The sequence below is a fragment of the Cebus imitator genome, unplaced genomic scaffold, assembly GCF_001604975.1.
Source record: "Cebus imitator isolate Cc_AM_T3 unplaced genomic scaffold, Cebus_imitator-1.0 Scaffold131, whole genome shotgun sequence".
NCBI lineage: Eukaryota > Metazoa > Chordata > Mammalia > Primates > Cebidae > Cebus > Cebus imitator.
The window spans coordinates 1,649,844-1,665,151 of record NW_016107446.1 but is presented as its reverse complement, the minus strand read 5'-3'; the positions used below and the strand labels follow the sequence as shown (position 1 = coordinate 1,665,151).

Below are 15,308 nucleotides of genomic sequence, written 5' to 3'. Positions count from 1 at the left end.
TGGGCGGGACCTGGCGGGTCGGCGCCGCGCCAAAGGGCTGCGGGCCAGGGGCTGCGCCCGGCGCCAGGGAGAGCACCGCCGAGGTCACCTCTCCAGCCCTGGCCCCACGAGGAACGCGCACCCCGGGCTCCATGGTCAGGGATGATCGCGGGGCGCGGCCGCGGAGAACCACCGGCCGCGGGATGCCGCGTGGCCAGCGCCGCCCGCCGCGAACGCGATAAGCGGTGAGGACAGGCTGGGTTCCGGAGACCCAGGGAAGGGCAGAAGGCATCCGGAGAAGGGACGAGGCCCCCTGGTCACTCAGAGGGAGGACTTGCCGGATCCCAGCGCCAGGGTCTCTCCCTGGTTCCCCCAGTTTCTCTGCCCACTCCAGCTGCGCCTCTGTTCCCCCTACTCGCCCCTGATACCTCGCCCATTCCTTCCCCATCTCCTTCCCTCACTGCTTGGCGGCATTGCTTCTGCCTGGTTTATATAGTGGGCTTTGGAATTTCCTTAGTTCAGAGCTGTTCTTAAGGATGCCTTAGGCGGTGCTGTGTTCTGGGATGTTTTGAAAGACTCCACAGTCTGGGTTCAGAACTGCAGTCCAGGAAATCGGCTCACCCAAACTTCTCCAATAGAAAAGCCTTTGAGAAACCAGGAACCTGGTGGCCGACAGCTGTGAGCAAAACCACTGCTTCTTGTTGCCAGCTGTGTAATCCGGCACACTTCAGCGATGTTAAGGTGAGGCCCAAGGCAGACGCAGAACTGCATCCCAGTAACCGGCCTGTTCGAATGTAGAGGACACGTGAAAGGCGGGGTGGTGAACAGAAACTAGAACTACCTTACCCCAAGGGACTCTGAGCGGGTCACCTATTACTCTCTCTAGGCCTGGGCTACAAAAGGATGATGATGTGAGATTACCTTTCCTGTCTTCCCATCTCAGATCTGCCTTGAACTGAGTTGATTAACTCTTTCCTTCATCAAGGTTCTCACTTTTTTTTTTTTTTTATTAGTCTCACCTGTCGCCTAGGCTGGAGTGCATTGGTGTGATCTCGGGTGACTGCAACCTCCGCCTCCTAGGCTCAAGCGATTCTCCTGCCTCAGCCTCCTGAGTAGCTGGGATTACAGGCATGTGCCATGGAGCCCGGCTAATTTTGTATTTTTAGTAGAGATGGAGTATTACCATGTTGACCAGGCTGGTCTCGAACTCCTGACCTCAGGTGATCCACTCACCTCAGCCTCCCAAAATGTTGGGATTACAGGTGTGAGCCACTGTGCCCAGCTGGTTCTTTTTATACTTTCCAGGGGTAACCACTTACCATGCTTCCATATAATTAGCTCTCCATCAAGTGCAGTTGAATTTCTCCAGCAGGCAGGAGAAAGAAGTCTTCTGACATTGAGTTAGCAAAGGCAGATGGTGGCAGACCAAAGAAACAAGTGCGAAGTGGGTCTGAGAGTTAAATAACAGTACTGCCCAGGATGTCGGATAATATTACACATGGATTATCTTGGGGAAATGCTTCTAAACCCTTGAGGAAACTGTAGAATAGGGGATAGGAGTTTTAAAAGTAACTAGGCATGTGCCGGAACAAGAAATTTATTGTTACAAAGAAAAACAAAGCACATAAAAAGCCAATATTCTGTTTGGATTGGTTTAGAACATACATTAAACATAATGGCTATAATCTCTTATTTATCTTGCAGAGATCATTCTCCTTACCCCAAATTGCTACCAATATCTGGTTCTAATATGACATTTAAATTATCTTCACTTAAGGTGGGGTGCGGTGGCTCATGCCTATAATCCCAGTAATTTGGGAGGCTGAGGTGGGCAGATCACTTGAGCTCAGGTGTTCGAGACCAGCCTGGCCAACAGGATGAAACTCCGTCTCTGCAAAGCATGACACCATCTAAAAAAAAAAAAAAAAAAAAAAAAAAAAAAAAAAAAAAAAAAAAAAAAAAAAAAAAAAAAAAAAAAAAAAAAAAACATTATCTTCACTTAATCGGGTTATGATCAGAGAATGTTCTGTAGCCGGGAGCTTCTCAGTCTGCCTTCAGAGGGGCTGCTAAACTCATGTGTTCAGCCTGGAGACACTATGTCAGTTCTTGAGCTGATATCTAAGTTCCTTTTCATTTGTCTATTTGTTCAACGATATTTACTTACTGTCAGTCCATTTGGGCTGCTAAACAAAATACTGTAAACCAGGTAGCTTATAAACAATAGAAATGGCTTTCGCACAGTTCAGGAGGCTGGAAGTCCAAGATGAAGTCCCCAGCAGATTTGGTGTCTGGCGAGGCCCTGCTTCCTGGTTCCTAGATTGCATCTTCCTGCTGTGTCCTGATATGGTGGAAGGGGTGAGGGAGCTCTCTGGGGCCTCTTTTATGAAGTCACTAATCCTACTCATGAGGGATCCATCCTCATTACTTGATCATCTCCCAAAGTCCCCACCTCTTAACACCTCACTTTACGAGTTAGGATTTAATGTATGAATTTATGGGAGACACAAACACTCAGTTTGTAGCATTTATAAAATGCTAATTACATGAGACACTATGAAAAGTCCTTTTCTTCCTAGTCACTTAAATTTGTCATCCCTCTCATGTACGAGACCCTCCTGTCTCCCTCTGCTAAAGCGGGTCTGATTTTTTATGCCAGTGTTTCTCAAACTTAGTCTGAAAAATCTCCAGTGGCTTGTTAGTGCAGATTTCTGGGTCACATCCCCTGGAATTTTGTAGGCCTTGGGCGGGGCCCAGGTGTCTCCATTTTGTTTGTAATGGTTCCTTGAGGATGCTGATATCAGTAGTTCTCAGACTGCACTTTGAGTAACTCAGCTCATTCAGCGCTCCACCAAAACTCCCCTGCTTCCCAAAGTCTCCACCTGGCCTCACTCAGTTTAACAGTGCACATTTTCTCTTCCTTGATATACCATACCAAATGAACCCCAGAGCCTTTGTTTCTGCCATGTGACACAGTAGCTAAGGACACAGGCTTTGGGTTCCAGCTCTTTCTGCATTGGGCACAAACTGTGTAAGTAAATCACCTGTCGTCTCTAAACCAAAGGTAGTATGGGGGCAATATCATCTATCACACTGGGTTAAGAGATCAGATGCACAGAGCCTGGTGTACAGTAAACACTCAGCGAATGTATTATTGTTAGTACCAAAATGCCCTCTGCTTCTGAGCTCCCTACCCAGTGCTCTTCCACCTCTCTCCACCTCTGTGCTCCTCCCTTCCCCTGGCCTGGAGCTCTCATTTTGGATGATCCCAATCCACTCCACATAGTGTCAGACTGACCTTCTCAAACGCAGTCCAGACACGGCACCCCAAACCCTTCCATGTGCCTCAGGGGCTTCAGTGGTCCTCCCTCAGTGGCTTCTAGTTCAGTTATCTGGCAATAGTGGATAGGGGATCATGGGAAGTGCCATCACCCTGCGAGTGTGCCATGAGCCAAATGCATACTGGGGAAGAGGGCAGGGTCTAAGAGATTATGAGAGACCTCAGAGAGACCAGCCACAGCAGGGCCGGGTCCGGCTTGACCCTGCCTCCAAGGAGCCAGCAGTAAGAGAGACTCGACATTTGAGTGGGCTTCATTTTAATATTGCTAAATGTTTTAGGTGTGAAATGGTATTGTAGTTATAATTTTAAAGCCCTGTCTGTTAGAACTATATACTGAAGTATTTATGGGTAAAATGATACAATGTATGGGATTTCACTTAAAATAGTTCAGAACAAAGTGGAAAATAGAGTTCATTCTTTTGCCAGGAAACCGCTTATGCAGTCCTTGACCCCCAATTATGTTATGTTCAGGAGCTACCGTCTGAAAGTTTCTGTCCTCCCAAAATTCATGTGTTGAAATCCTAGCCCCAAGGTGATAGTGTTAGAGATGGGGTGCTTGGGAAGTGATAAGGTTGTTAAGGGCAGAGGCTTCATGAATGGGATTAGTGCCGTTTTAAAAAGGTCCCCTAGAGAGCTCCCTCATTCCTTCCAACATCTGAGAACACAGTGAGAAGGCGCCGTCTATGAACCCGGAAGTGAGCCCCCACCAGACGCCGAATCTGCTGGTGCCTCCAGCTTGGACTTCCAGTCTCCACAATTGTGGGAGATCCATTTCTGTTGTTTATAAGGCACCTTATCACGGCATTTTGTTATAGAAGCCCGAACAGACTGAGACAACAGGGGACTGTTATGCTATTCTCTGTTTATATATATTTATACATTTTCATAATAAAGCCCTATAGAATGTTAGCGGCGCTGTATTAACTATACGTAAGTAAGAATACATAATGTACGCAGAGACCTTCAGACTCTCTATTTAGCCCTTAAACATGTACAATAGTGATTTTTTTCTTATGCTTCCTATACTTTTCCCAGTCTCCCAAAACTCAAAACACATGCATTTATTCTCTGCATCTTCACAGCATCATGGCTTTACCTACAACATTCTCTGGGATGCCATTGGGTCCTTATTGCTGCTAGTCAAAACCCAACTATTCCAGTTGCCAATCACTGCTTCAAAACTGACCCCAGATTAGAGGCTTAAAGAACAATCACCACTTTATTATGCATGCAATCCCGGAGATCAGGAATTTAAGAAGGGCTCAAGTGAGCGGTTCTTCTTCCCCATGTGGTATTGATGGAGATCATCAGTGATACTCAGCTGGCAAATGGGCTGGACTGGAGAGTCCCAGACAGCTCCACTCACCTGTGTGGCACCTTGGGCAGGATGGCTGGAAGGCTTGACTCAGCTGAGATTGTCAACTGAAGTGCCTCCTTGTGGCCTCTCCAGCATGATGGCTTAGGATCCCAGGGAGATCTAAGATCTAAGATCCAAGATCAGGTATTCCAAAAGATAAGAAGAGGAAGCTGCCAGTATCTTTAGGTCTTGGCCTGGTAACTGACACAAATCAATGCCATTGAATTTTATTGGTCAAAGCATTCACAAAACCTACAGGCATTCAGGAGGAGGGGTATACAGTAGATCCTATTTCTCAAGAGGAGGACATCAAAGGATTTATGCACATCATTCATCCGCCACATTTACCCACCTTTTAAGGCCAAGCTCTGATGCTACCTCCTTCAGGGGCTTTCCCTGCTTCGCCGTTCGAGCCCAGACCACATTTTCACATTTTCTCTCTCTTTTTCCTTCTTTCCCTTTCTTCCCTTCCTTCCCTCCCTCCCTCCCTCCCTCCCTCTCTCTCTCTCTCTTTCTTTCTTTCTCTCTTTCTTTCTTTTTCTTTCTTTTTTTCTTTCTTTCTTCCTTCTTTCTTTCTTTTTTTCCTCCCTCTTCCAAAATAAAGTGTGGCTGTGATGCAAAAACCTTCTGCTCCCCCTGAACGTTTTCTTGTTCTACCTTAGATGTGTTTGGTGACTTATTTCTCTTTTCTCCCTTGGATTTTAATGTTTGGGCTCCTCGATTTGTTTGTTCTCTTTTTGAATTACCTCATTGAACCAAACACCCTGTATTTAGTTGATGAGGGAATAAATGTCATCTAAAAATGGATCTCTGATTACACAGATCATGTATAAATGAGATCATTTCATATGACCCTGCTTTTGTTTTCTTAAGTTTGATATTAGAAAAGTATGTGGTACATATAACAACAGCTCACAGCAGCAGCCAGGAACAGTGGCAAGGAAGACCTACCACGGAGGGAGAACCCTGCCCAAGGCCAGCCTGAAAACTGCCTAAACTACGGACCGGTAACCACAGGGTTAACATTCATGCTCAGTGGTGGGTCCTCAAAACTCCTTTCCTGTTTATTAAGCAAGTTTCCATGTTGGAATTTTAATAACTTTTGCCATTTGAAGTAACTAACTGAAGCCAAAGTCAGGGAAAGGGGGAATGTTTCCTTTCAGTCAAAAAAAAAAAAATTGAGAAGAACAAAGTTCTTATTATGCAAGGCTCTAGTTCACAGAAGGGTTCTGTGAGTAGGGTTGGCAAAGAGACGCCCAGGACCCCACCGGTAGACGTGGCCTCTGAGTGCCCAGGACCTCATGGGGAGGCGTGGCCCGTGAGTGAGAATGAACGTAAATTACCAGCCAGAGGACCTGGACACAGCCAAAGAAGTTGTGAGACAGATGGCCACTGCACCTGTAAGGAACCTCTGGTCATATGAGACGGCATTATTGAAACAGATTAACACATGGAATGAGGCCAGTTTCCTGGCTCTTTCAAACTTTAATTTTCAGGCTTTTAACCAAAAAGCTACTGAAAATCTGAGGAGACTAGGAAGACATTATCTAGCCTGCCATGGTTGAATGGTAGCATGGATTGCCTCATTAAGAGACTCCCCACATACATTTCCTAATTTCCTTTGCCTTGTGGGGTAGAGGCCCATGGTGGACTCCTTCATCTAAAACTCAGAGCAGCATTCAGCCAACTGGACACAAATCATAGGTTCACAGCAGGAGCTTGTAGCTCCGTGAGTGGTGGGCATCAGCCTTTGGGCACCAAGACCAAAAGCCAGATGTCAAAGATGGGTCCCATGATTCAACAGCCTGCAGTCTGGTTAGCCAGGAACTGGGCAAGATCAGCCTGCCACCTGGCACCAGTGGAGCAGTCAGAGGGAAAAAGACCCCATAGGGGTCACCTAAGTGATTTCTTTTTCTTTTTCTTTTTTTCTGAGACGGAAACTTGCTCTGTCACCTAGGCTAGAGTGCAGTGGTGCAATCTCAGCTCACTGCAACCTCTGCCTCTTGGGTTCAAGCAATTCTCCTGCCTCAGCCTCCTGAGTACCTGGGATTATATGCATGCCCCACCGTGCCTGGGGAATTTTGTATTTTTAGTACAGATGGGGTTTCACCATGTTGGTCAGGCTGGTCTCAAACTCCTGACCTTGTGATCCACCTGCGTCGGCCTCCCAAAGTGCTGGGATTACAGGCGTGAGCCACGCGCCTGGCCACCTAAGTGATTTCTCGCCTATTGAATAACCAAACCAGTCTCTTCTTGAATCCCCAAGTAGTAGGAAAGAGGTCTTGTAGACACACTTCTCCTGATGGTCTTGGAGAATCATTTCTGGGGCCCTTTTCAGCTCTATGCAGGGCCAAGTCATTAGAGCTAGTTCTCCAGCTAAGTGCAGACTATACCCACAACAAGCCACAGAGCCTCCCCCAGATAGATTTTGTTTGTTTTTCATCCTTTTAAAAAATGTTTTCTTTTTGGGTCTTGTTTTGTGACATGTTTAGTTTTGTTTATGTTGTTTATTTACATATTTATGTCTATTGTGCACAGGATTAGGCTGCCGATGTAAATCCAACTTTAAATGCAAGTGTGAATGTATAGTGATCCTGTGTTCCGGTGAACATGCAGTTACAGCCAGCTCCCCGCAAGCCCACGTCAGCATTAGAGATTCAGTCCTTCTGTTAAGACATTATATCACCAAGACACTTTGTTTATATGAAAGCTTGATACCGTAGTAACAATAAAACAGCCACCAGTCTTTACAAAAAGGAGAAAGCAGCAAAGGCAACCTTATCTATATCTTTTTTTTTTTTTTTGAGACGGAGTTTCGCTCTTGTTACCCAGGCTGGAGTGCAATGGCGTGATCTCAGCTCACCGCAACCTCCGCCTCCTGAGTTCGGACAATTCTCCTGCCTCAGCCTCCTGAGTAGCTGGGATTACAGGCATGCGCCACCATGCCCAGCTGATTTTTGTACTTTTAGTAGAGACGGGGTTTCACCATGTTGACCAGGATGGTCTCGATCTCTTGACCTTATGATCCACCTGCCTCGGCCTCCCAAAGTGCTGGGATTACAGGCTTGAGCCACCGTGCCCGGCCTATATTAAGCATCTTATCCAACAACTGTCTAGGCACCCATGAGATATGATGACTCCGCCCACTCATCTAAAGCCTCTGGTATAAATGGCATTTTATGATTTCCACATTGACTTCCCTGGGTCCTGCAGAGTGGGCAGGAATGGAGCCTCCATTTACAGATAAAGAACCCGAGGTCCGGGAGATATGATTGCCAATCAGCAGTTTGCACCAACATCTAGGTTTTCTGACTTTCAGTTCTGGGCTCTTAACCTCTGCTCCAGCCATCAAGTCTGCATCTTTGGGGCTTCCAGAGGACAAGCTGTGCTGGGTGCTGTGCCTGGGAGGTTGTAAGGCCAAATCCCAGCCCTCAGGAAGCTGTCTGTCTAGTTGGGCAGACAGCACACAGACTCTAACATGATGAGCATCAGTGACTGTAATTTGATTTTGCAAGCTGTTTGAAAGCTGTCTCAGAACTGGTATTATCTATTTATAAAATATATATACATATACATTTATACTTTAAGTTCTGGGATACATGTGCAGAACATGCAGGTTTGCTACATAGGTATACACGTGCCATGACGGTTTGCTGTACCCATCAACCCGTCATCTACATTAGGTATTTCTCCTAATGCTATCCCTCCCTTACCCCCACCTCCCGGCAGGCCCCAGTGTGTGATGTTCACCTCCCTGTGTCCATGTGTTCTCATTGCAGAACTGGTATTTTTAAGGATCAAAATCAATCAAGGTTAGTATTATCAGAAACAAGAATGATAAAGATTCATACATGTGATTGACAGGTTACAAAATTCCTTACACAGAGAGTTCATTATCTCAAACTCATAGTTCTGGGATGATGTCATTCCTCTGCCTAAACATGCCTCTTTGGCTTGAGATTCTGCTCCAGGATTTCTTTCCTGTTTGGTGGTCATAATGCCATTTGTATCATATTAGAATATTAGTGTGAAATAATTGAGGTATTTCATTTGTGAGAGTTAGTTTTTGCTCTGTTTCCCCCGAGTGTGTTGCGGGGCAGGTATTTTTAAGTCATTTTTCATACTGCATTAGTTAGAGCCTCTAACTTTGGGTATACAGTCCTGAGTCACGTTTACCACCTGACGGGTGTGTTTCATCATTGGAGAGTTGCCTGGTGGTGCAGGAAGGGGTGGAGTAGCCCTGGTTGCTGGAGAGATGCCAGGTGCAGTGGTGGAGGGGTTTGTCACGGAGGTGTCTCTTGCAGAGCCGTTCCATTAGTCTTGTCTCACTTTAAGGGTCTGAGGAGTGAAGAAGCTCCTGCCTCGAGGCTGGAACGACAGCCGCTGAGGCACGGCCACATCCTGTCCCCCTGCCGCCATTGTGGTGGGTGCTGTCATCCTTCTTCCCTCCATCTGATGGACCCTGGGCACCAGTCCCTGGAAACACAGTCTGGGGACCCCAGCCCTAAAGAGAATTGATCGGGGCCCCACTTCCCATCATGCAGTCTGCCAAGGTGCTTAAATATGACTTTTCCCAAATTTCTCAAGCTTGAAAACTGAGTCTAATCACATTTCTAGTGACTTGATTGAGGTATAATTGAAGCACAATAAATCGCTCATAAATTCTGTCATTGGACAAGTTTTAACAAATGTCTGCAGTTGCATAAGTACCACACAAACCTGGCACTTCCATCACCCCAAAATGTTCCTCCCTTCCCTCCTCCATCCCCTCAGGCTCTGGCAACCACTATCTTACTTTCTCTACCAACTATAGTTTTGCCTTTTCCAGAATTTCATATGGATGGAATCGTAAGAATGAGCTTTTTTATATCTGCCTTCTTTCACTTAGCACAGTGTTTTTAAATTCACATTGCGGTGTGTATCAGGAGGGTATTTCTTTTATTAATGAGTTTTATTGATTGTTTCATTGTTTGATACAGAAGGGCTGGGCTCCCGGCTAAACTCCACCCTTAAGCCTGGAACCGCAGCCCTAAGTGAAAACAGTGCCCAGATGTTGCCTTTTTGGCCTGCCCCACTCCTATCTTGTACCCACAAAAGACTTCGGCTGGGAGAGCAACACAAGCAACTGAGCGTTGAGGATACGGCTTGCTGAGCCGCAAGCAGAGAAGCAACTTGGCGTCCACACTATGGATAAACACAACTAACTTCATCCGATGTGGCTTCCAAGAGGAGCCCGCTTGGGTATCAGGGAAAGAGCACCTCCCTTTCCAGCCTCCTTTTCTGCTGACAGCCACCCACGGCTCAATAAAGTCTTCCACATTCATCATCTTTCAAAGAGATCGTGTCACCTGATTCTTCCTGGATGCCAAGAGGCTAGGGGCTGCCACGCTGACCCTCCACTGAGCTGGTTGGCACTTAGCCATCCCTGGATGGCAGAGCTGAAAGAGCATGGGTTGTAACATGCTTAGACACTGCTGTGGGGCCTGCAAAGAGCCTGCTCCCACCGGAGAGGAGCAACAGGCCCTTTGCAGAGTTCATTTGCTCTGGTTCCTGCACTCACTGGCCCCCATGCTCCCTCCACAAGGAGTGGCCCTCTGTGGTCTGAATGAAATGAACCACTCTATTTCCTGCTGTGAAGGGCATCAAGGGAACTATCCCATCCCATCATAGGCCATTTATTGATGTGCTTACCAACTTACGTATATGTGTGCTGTGTCCATTTGGGGGGGGCCATTACAAATAAAGCTGCTATAAACATTTGTATCCATGTCTTTGTGTGGGTACCTTTTCTTGTCTCTTTGGTAGGTCCGTGGGAGGATGATAGTTGAGCAGTGTGGTAGCTTGTGTGGATCTACATTGTTTAACCTCCATTGAGATAATGAGGATGTGCAAGACCACAAATTCATTGCCTGCGTGTGCACGGAGCAACTTGTGCCAAGGAAGGCACGAGGAACTCGAAGCCAATTTATGTCTGCCTTCATGGGGCTGACAGTTAGCAGGGAGCCCATTTCACAGAAAAGAGTGCCAACTCCTGATGGGGAAGAGATTGAGCAGATTGGGCTCTTAGAACCCATGACATTCAGGCTTCTCAGAGCAGGGGCCATCCTTCCTCCGCGTGTGCGCTCCTGTCAGAGGCTCACCACGCCACAGGAAGCCTCCCCACCGGGGCACCGCTCTGTTACTGGAAGGAAGCTCTTCCCCAGAGTGGGCTGATGTTACTCTCAGCTGGCAGTGCTGTCTGGAGCAAGCCTAACCTTCTCCACGCAGCCCATGATCCTCAGAGCCCCTTCTTAGCTCTGAATCCAGAAAAGAGGCTCTGAATCCAGGAGAGACCAGCTGCACAGTCCTCCAGCTGAGCTGCCCAGCTCACAGAAATTGTGAGAAATAATGAGTTGTTGTTGTCAAGCCACTGGTTTGGGTGGTTCGTTATGCAGCTGTCAGTGACCCAACAGCAGCAGTCTTTTCTAATCTGAGCACCACCGTAGGGCTAAGCAGTGTCTGGGCCCTGGGGGGCAGGGGTTCAGGAGATCTGTGAGGCAGAGTCCTGGGAAGCAGACACACAGAGGACCAGAGAGGGGAGGCAGGGGTGAGTCTGAGAAGATGCCCTGGAGAGAAAAGAGGCTACTAAGCAGGGGGATGGGGAAGAAAAGCAGCAGGAGGGAAAAGTGTTTGCTGAATGAATTAAGGCCTCAGGCCTGTGTGGCCGTATGGACGGGAATGCACCACGAGCAGAATGGCCGCACTAGGGGAAGCCTCAGCTGTGACCTGCAGCAGAGTGCAGCGATCCATGCTTTGGTACTGATGGCGGGATTTTTTACAGTACGTGAAACTGGACAACACAGGTTAACAGGCACTTTTAGCTTCCAGGATAGGGAAAATTTTGCCATAAGGGTAACATCTTACCTTTATAGTAATCTCAACCTCAAACACATTCTGGCCTCCTACAGGAGGCCTGGTCGTCTGGGCATGCTGGTGGCTGCAGACTCCTAGGAAAGTCACAATGATCAGTCCCTAAAAGAAATGCCATCAGGCTCCTCCCTGCCTGAGGTGCTCTGGTCCTTCCACATGGCGAACTCCATGTTGTTATGTTATGGGGGTGCTTTGGTGAATCTGGCTTTGTTCTAGCATCGAAGTGCTTGTTTCTATTTCTACTAAGAACACTGCGTCCATAGCCATTGCTTTTGATTTCCTGCCTCAATGTTGCCAGAGCATTTCCCCCCCCAAATTTAATTTCATATGCGTTTATAGAGTGTTTATGTTTTTGAAGCACTGTTAGAGAATCCAAGATGAATAGGACATGCTCTCTGCCCTCAACAAATGTATAGTCTATTTTAATTATGTGTTTCACTATGTCTTTGCTTTACACTATGATGCACAACCATATAACCAAACCACCAAATTCTGTCTCTTTCCATGGTTGTATTATGGAAAGCTATAGGTGGGTTAGGACATTGCTTGCTGTTTTTTGGTTTTAAACCATTAAATGACAACCATGTCAGAGTGATATTGGTTAAAAGACCGTAGAAAACCTGTGGCCAATCTCAATTGGATTAACGGCCCGGAGTGAGATAAGTGCCCATCTTGCCCTGTGTGTTGGAGGGCTATTTTGTCTGCCTTGCACATGCCCACTGGTGCTCCCCTTCCTATCTGCTTCCACCAGAGACTGCCTTCTCTTCCAACTCATGCTTCTCCCTCCCAGATGACCTGCTCTCCAGCCTCCATGGAGCCACCCAGGAGTGCACAGCTTATCCAAGTCCCTTCCTGAGGACACTCGGACCCGTGCCAGTGAGAGCATCGTTCAATGTAGCTGAAGCTGTGCAAGGAGAGTCCAGGGCCTGCTGGTGGTATATTGTGGAGAGCACAGTCTGCAGGAAGGGAGAAGGACGAAGTCACAGAGGAAGCGGAGAGATGAGAGTGGGCATCCTAGGGACCTGTTGGGCCCTGCTTGTGCCTTTCATGATCCTGTGTGAGATATCCCATAATCTGCCCAATGAATTCAAGTAGTTGCTTGCTTAAATCAGTTGCACAAGTTAGTTCAATTTTAGTCCTTAAGTTAGGACTTTGTCACTTAAGAACCAAAGTGGCCTGATGCTCCATTTCCAGAGCCGGGCTACTCACCATTCAACACCTAGCCTGAAACAGTATAAAAATAATAGGGGCCATCCCACAGAGCTTTCTCTGTTACAGTTCACATTTTTGTACTTGGGCCAAACCCACTTTGCATTTCCTGTCTTACCCCCGCAGAGACTGGCATCTGGGAGGTTCAGATACTTCAAATAGCACATGGACAGCAATGCTGGAACATGACTGGGAGAAGTAAGAACATTCATTTCCATCAAGAAGAAGCCATAAGCCTCCTCATTAAATGGCCAGGGACTCTAGCTAATCTTAACATTAAGGCCCTTTGTGCACATCAAGGGGCTCTCCTTCCACCAACTGTCCTTCCACTCCTCACCACACACAGACCTGCATTGTCAAACTTAAGATCAGACTTGGATCCAACAAGAAGTGCTGTCTCCTTCAAGAGCTTACATCTAAGCAGCTCCGGTTGATTATACCAAGCATTTTGATTCCCTACATGAACTTTATATGGAGCAAGTCATATTTTACACAGCATGAAAAAGAGCCATAAGCATTTAGATACTCCATGAGAATAGAATAAAATTCCAGAGGATAAATGCTTCTTTACAAGCCCAAGTAGCTCAATTAGTCACTCCTGCCTCTGGTATTGAGAGAAACTTAAAATAAATATCTTTGGGAGAATTTTAGAGAACAAGACATTGGCTAGAATTTGCTCTGTGTGAAAGAATCAGCTTCAGTTTCATGAAAGTCTAACATCTAAATCAAATGAATGTTTAGTTGGCCCAAGATTAATTGTCCAACATCTCGATGAAAAGGACTGATTAAATACCACTGACTATGAATTTGGGTGAAATCAATCATTTATATAAAGCTTGGGTACAAATTGTTTTTCCAGAATAGCTTTTGTTTTTTCATCAAAATTCCTGATGATGGCAAAAATGCAGAGCCCAGAGTAGACTTTAGTCATTCATGCCCTGTTGCTGCAAATCCAATTATTATTACTGCCAACAAAACAAGGCCTTTCAATTTCCCCACAGACATTAGACATTCAAATAGTTGGGAGATTATTTAAATATCAATTATTAAAGCTATCCAGGCTATGTTGTATAGACAAATCCCTCACCCCAGCTCTGTGCCTCTAGAAAAGAGTGAATTTAAAGCTTGTTTATTGGTATAATCAACTTCCATATCAAACACGAATGGCAAAATCTATAGCGTTTCCAAGACTATGATTTTGAGCCTTCAAATGTACTGTTAGAGTTGCCACTTTCATTCATAGAGGGTGTGTGTCTTTTGGTAAAGTCTGTGATAAATTCAGTGGTTCTACTCTGAATTCAGTACCAAGCTGAAACTGGCAGAGATGGAGATGGGAACAAAGAACCTCCCATGAAGGGCAGTCCCCAGAATGATTTTCTTAGCTTCTTCATTCCTGTGCCTGACATGCTGACAGGAAGCCATTTCATTGGGTTTCTCCTCCCCTAAGGAACTAAGTGTGCTGGGGGCCACTATCCGTCAATTATCCTTAAGATCAGTCCAGTTTTCTAAGGGTAAGGCTGCAGCTGGGAACAACTGGCATAGAGAGCAGCTCAGTTTTGCTGACGAGGAGATGAGAAAGGTTGGAAAGAAAGGACATTGCCAGGCTCAGTTATAAGCCGTGTGGGGAGGTCTGACCCTCTGTGTAGAACTGGGGAGCTGGATCCTGGCAACAGGGAAATGCAGAAAGAAGATTATCAGAGGGAGAAGGCCGAGATGAGTGTGGGGGAGGGCACCACCTGCTCTTTTCTTCTCTCCAGGACCAGCCCTGGTGAGATGCAGCTGAAGCACAAGAAGACGCAGGTGACGATCAATAAACAAATAAACATCAGGAGAGGTGCGGTGCCTCATGCCTGTAATCCCAGCACCTTAGGAAGCCGAGGCAGGAGGATTGCTTGAGACCAGCCTGAGCAACATAGTGATCTGTGTCTACAAATTTTTTTTTAAAAATTAGCTGGGCGTGGTGGCATATGCTGTAGTCCCATCTACTAAAGAGGCTAAGGCCGCAGTGGGCTATGATTGCACCACTGCCCTCCAGCCTGAGCGACAGAGATCCTCCCTCTAAAATAAATAATATTTTGAAAAACAAGTAAGTAAATACAGCCAACCCCAACCCTCATCAGTTTTAAACTAGAGAAAGTGTGATGGAACAAGGTAATATTGGGAGCCAAAAGGCAAAACCAAAAAATCCAACCAGCCAAACAGGCAAAAAAAACAAAAACAACAAAACCCCCAAAAACCAAAGCAGAAGCCCAATGGAAGGAAAATGTGGGACAGAAATTTAATCAGTAAATAGGAAATAAGCATGAGGTGGCAAGAGGCAGGTCATCCAACTCTCAGTTATGAAAAGAACCAGAACTGGATGGCAAACACGCTGACATCCCCTGCATGGGCACAGGTCCTAGTATGGTGAGGGTGGGGTAACCAACCTCAGCCAGAATCTTATTGTGTGAATTTCTTCTTTTTTTTTTTTTTTTTTTAGACAGAATCTCTCTTTGTTACCCAGGCTGATCTTGAATT

The 15,308-nt window shown here is 46.3% G+C and overlaps 1 long non-coding RNA gene across 3 annotated transcripts; it reads left to right on the top strand.

Moving 5' to 3' along the window:
• Positions 1–11: 11 nt before the first annotated feature.
• Positions 12–13,067, top strand: LOC119473086. Of its 3 annotated transcripts, none has more exons than XR_005202260.1 (3): positions 12–224; positions 497–720; positions 12,918–13,067. It is a non-coding gene; the product is annotated as an uncharacterized LOC119473086 (long non-coding RNA). The 3 variants fall into 3 exon arrangements; XR_005202259.1 differs by lacking the exon at positions 12,918–13,067 and adding an exon at positions 9,653–10,035; XR_005202258.1 differs by lacking the exon at positions 12,918–13,067 and adding an exon at positions 1,757–1,798.
• The last annotated feature ends 2,241 nt before the right edge of the window (positions 13,068–15,308 follow it).